This window comes from Oncorhynchus kisutch, linkage group LG7 (assembly GCF_002021735.2).
Source record: "Oncorhynchus kisutch isolate 150728-3 linkage group LG7, Okis_V2, whole genome shotgun sequence".
NCBI classification, from domain to species: domain Eukaryota; kingdom Metazoa; phylum Chordata; class Actinopteri; order Salmoniformes; family Salmonidae; genus Oncorhynchus; species Oncorhynchus kisutch.
The window spans coordinates 32,663,344-32,668,561 of NC_034180.2; positions in this window are offsets into that span (position 1 = coordinate 32,663,344).

Here is a 5,218-nt window from a genome sequence, read left to right on the forward strand (position 1 = left end):
TTGGGGTTTCAATGTTTTCTATTCCCCTCTCATCCTCTCACCTATCTATCAAATATTGCAAGTCATTTTACAGTCACACTAATCCAGTACACTATCACATCGCCCTCCACTGTGGTAGGTCTGTCTTTAACATGACTTTCATTCTGGACTTTTTGTGTATTGTTCATTGAATAAAGAAGTGGCACGTGTGTGGGTTGATGTGTACATGTACAGGACTATGAATGACGTTGAACATTTGGGAGAGGACAATTATTTCATCGTTTGTGCTTGTTGTGTATTTTTGTAAACCACTTGAGGACTAAGATCTCAAATATCATGAAATATGACCAAGAACAAATTTGCTCCTGAGAAGTGTACTGCACACCTATCCATTTTATCTCAAAATAAAATCTGTGATGTTGTAATCAATCATGAAAAAGAATATGCCCAAACCTCTGAGTGAATATTATATATTGTAAATAGATATAGATATATTATAACTGTGAAGCGTGTGCAACAGTTAATAAAGAAATATATCATTGTCTTATGGGGCTAAAATATCATTTTTTGGGGTCGTTGTGATAAACCCTTTGTTGGGAGGGTGGAGCGTGTGTGCGTGCGTTCGTGCGTGTGTTTGAGAGAGAGAGAGAGATGGAGATATAGAGAGATGTTGATCACAGCTCAATCTGTTTTGAAGTATTGGACACACCTACTCATTCAAGGGTTTTTATTTATTTTTTTACTATTTTCTACAATGTAGAATAATAGTGAAGACATCAAAACTATAAAATAACACATGTGGAATCATGTAGTAACCAAAAAAGTGTTAAACAAATCAAACTATATTTTATATTTGAGATTCTTCAAAGTAGCCACCCTTTGCAAAGTGTATTTGTATTTGAATTTATTAAGGATCCCCATTGCCAAGGCAGCAGCTACTCTTCCTGGGGTCCAGCAACATCAAGGCAGATAAATACACAATTTGCAATATTACATGACACTACATTTCATAACACTTTTCACAACACATTAAGTGTGTTCCCTCAGGCCACTACTCTACTACCACATATCTACAATACAACATCCATGTGTACGTGTGTGTAGAGTGCTTGTCTTATCATGTGTATGTGTGTCTGTGCCTGTGTGTGTCTCTTCACAGTCCCCACTGTTCTGTAAGGTGTATTCTTATCTGTTTTTTAAATCTGATTCTACTACTTGCATCAGTTATCTGATGTGGAATAGAGTTCCATGTAGCCATGGCTCTACGTAGTACTGTACGCCTCCCATAGTCTGTTTTTGACTTGAGGACTGTGAAGAGACCTTTGGTGGCATGTCTTGTGGGGTATGCATGGGTGTCCGAGCTGTCTGCTAGTAGTTTAAACAGACACCTCGGAGCATTCAGCATGTTAACACTTCTTACAAAAACAAGTTGTGATGAAGTCCATCTCTCCTCCACTTTGAGCCACGAGAGATTTACATGCATATTATTCATGTTAAATGTAAACGGTAAGCTAAGTCCCCCTTTGTGGCACCTGACCACACGACTGAACAGTAGTCCAGGTGTGACAAAACTAGGGTCTGTAGGACCTGCCTTGTTGATAGTGTTGTTAAAAAGGCAGAGCTATGCTCCTCATTTTAGCTACTGTTATGTCAACATGTTTTGACAATGACCTCAACTTGCTCAATTTCCACATTATTTATTGCAAGATTTAGTCGAGGATAAGGGTTTAGTGAATGATATTTCCCAGATACAACGCTTTTATTTTTTGAAATATTTAGGACTAACTTATTCCATGCCACCCATTCTGAAACTAACTGCAGCTCTTTGTTAAGTGTTGCAGTGATTTCACTCGCTGTAGTAGCTGACGGGTATAGTGTTGAGTCATCTGCATACACAGACCCTCAAAGCCAGTGGCATTTCATAAGTAAAGATTGAAAAGAAGTAAGGGGACTAGACAGCTTCCCTGGGGAATTCCTGATTCTACCCGGATTATGTTGGAAAGGCTTCCATTAAAGAACACCCTCTGTGTTCTGTTGGACAAGTAACTCTTTATCCACAATATAGCAGAGGGAGTAAAGTCCAACAAAACAGCTCACACAATATGTTTTATAATCAATTTCTCTCAGCCAATCATCAGTAATTTGTGTAAGTGTCGTGCTTGTTGAATGTCCTTCCATATAAGCGTGCTGGAAGTCTGTTATAATAGCATTGTATCTGGTCAAACACACATTTTTCCAAAAGTTTACTAAGGGTTGGTAACAGGCTGATTGGTCAGCTATTTGAGCCAGTTACTATTTTTGGGTAGCGGAATTACTTTTGCTTCCCTTTCTAGTAGGCTTAAATTGAAGATATGGCAAATAGGAGTGCAATATCGTCCGCTATTATCCACAGAAAAAAGCATCTAAGTACTTGGCAATATGAGTGGGTTTTGTGATGAATGAGCCATCTGATTCAATGAATGATGGAGCTGAGTTTGCCTTTTTGCCCAAAATTTCATTGAACTTTTTACTATCATTCTTCATATCATTTATCTTTGTTTCTTAGTAGTTTCTTCTTCCTTTTATTCAGTTTAGTCACATGATTTCTCAATTTGCAGTAAGTTTGCCAATCGGTTGTGCAGCCAGACTTGTTTTCCATTCCTTTTGCCTCGTCCCTCTCAACTATACAATCTTTCAATTCCTCATCAATCCAAGGGATTTTATCAGTTTTTACAGTCATTTTCTTAATGGGTGCGTGCTTATTAGTAACTGGAATAAGCAATTTCATAAATGGGTCAAGTGCAGCATCTGGTTGCTCCTCATTACACACTACAGAGCAACAAATATTACTTACATCAACAACATAGGAATCACCACAAAACTTATTGTATGACCTCTTATACACTTTGGTTTTCCTAGATGTTGCTACTATATTGTGATCACTACATCAATGGATTTGGATACTGCTTTAAAGAAAATGTCTGCAGCATCAGTAAAGATGTGATCAATACTTGTTGATTATTTAATTCCTGTGCTGGTTGTAACTAACCTGGTAGGTTGACTGATAACCTGAACCAGGTTGCAGGCACTGGTTACAGTTCAAAGCTTTTTCTTGAGTGGGCAGCTTGTAACTAACTTGTAACTAACTAGTAACTAAAGAAATTGTCACTTTATGGCAATGATAATCATTTTTGGGATTATCTAAGTACACCAGACATTAGAGTTGTGTATATTTTTAATTGTTTTAAATACATTAACCAATGAGAAGCGATTGGGAAGAACTCTTAGATTTCATTGGTGTTCTTATTTAATCAGACAATATTTTAGCTAGCCTAGCAATATGTCCTCCAGTATTTGTCGGTCTACTAGATCAGGGTTAGACTGTATATTACTCACTGTGATACTTCAGAGGGCTGTACATAAAGCTTTTGTATTAATCTTATTATAATGTACATCTAGTGAAATAAGGCTTCGTTGTTGATGATGCTATTTATTTTTAACCTAGCTTTGAATTATGACAAAATCAAGTACTGAATCGAGGGAAGTTAATTACATACCGTTGAAGTTGGAAGTTTACATACACCTTAACCAAATACATTTAAACTCAATTTTTCACAATTCCTGACATTTAATCCTAGTAAACATTCCCTGTCTTAGGTCGGTTAGGATCACCACTTTATTTTAAGAATGTGAAATGTCCGAATAATAGTAGAGAGAACGATTTATTTCTGCTTTTATTTCTTTCATCACAATTCCAGTGGGTCAGAAGTTTACATACACTCAATTAGTATTTGGTAGCATTGCCTTCAAACTGTTTAACTTGGATCAAACATTTTGGGTAGCCTTCCACAAGCTTCCCACAAAAAGTTGGGTGAATTTTTGCCCATTCCTCCTGACAGAGCTGGTGTAACTGAGTCAGGTTTGTAGGCCTCCTTGCTCGCACACGCTTCTTCAGTTCTGCCCACATATTTTCTATTTTCTAACAGTTCTATTTTTGGTTCATCAGATCAGAGGACATTTCTCCAAAAAGTATAATCTTCGTCCCCATGTGCAGTTGCAAACCGTAGTCTGGCTTTTTTTATGGTGGTTTTGGAGCAGTAGCTTCTTCCTTGCTGAGTGGCCTTTCAGGTTATGTCCATATAGGTCTCGTTTTACTGTGGATATAGATACTTTTGTACCTGTTTCCTCCAGCATCTTCACAAGGTCCTTTGCTGTTGTTCTGGGATTGATTTGCACTTTTCGCAACAAAGTATGTTCATCTCTAGGAATGTGTCTCCTCCTGAGCGGTATGACGGCTGCGTGGTCCCATGGTGTTTATACTTACGTACTATTGTTTGTACAGATGAACGTGGTACCTTCAGGCGTTTGGAAATTGCTCCCAAGGATGAACCAGACTTGTGGAGGTCTACAATTGTTTTTCTGAGGTCTTGGCTGATTTCTTTTGATTTTCCCATGATTTTTTTTCCCCTAGAAAAGAGGCACAACGATTGAAGGTAGGCCTTGAAATACATCCACAGGTACACCTCCAACTGACTCATATTATGTCAATTAGCCTATCAGAAGCTTCTAAACCCATGACATAATTTTCAGGAATTTTCCAAGCTGTTTAAAGGCACAGTCAACTTAGTGTATGTCAACTTCTGACCCACTGGAACTGTGATACAGTGAATTGTAAGTGAAATAATCTGTCTGTAAACAATTGTTGTAAAAATGACCTGTGTCATGCACAAAGTAGACGTCCTAACCGACTTGCCAAAACGATAGTTTGTTAACAAGAAATTTGTGGAGTGGATGAAAAACTAGTTTTAATGACACCAACATAAGTGTATGTAAATTACTGACTTCAACTGTAGTTACAATGCACCTTCTACTAATTAAATAGATCAAATGTAGTTCCTGTTAAATGCAATAGATTATAGCTACTGAAGTACCGGCACCTATTCTTATGTTTTGTTATTGAAATAACTGCTTGCATAATCGTTTGTACTATATATGACATCATGATATTTAATTGAACATTTGAGGTGAAAAACCCAACAATGGTTGCTGGCTAACAAATTTTGTTCATAATGTTTTTCACTCAAATCTGACCGGAGCTAGATGGCTGATGAAAAGTAGCATTATGTTGATTAGTTAATAAAACTAGTCCTTCACATGTTGTGCATAAGACAGAGAAAGATATTGTCACACCCTGACCTTTGTTATCTTTGTTTTCTTTATTATTTTGGTTAGGTCAGGGTGTGACGAGGGTGGTATGTGT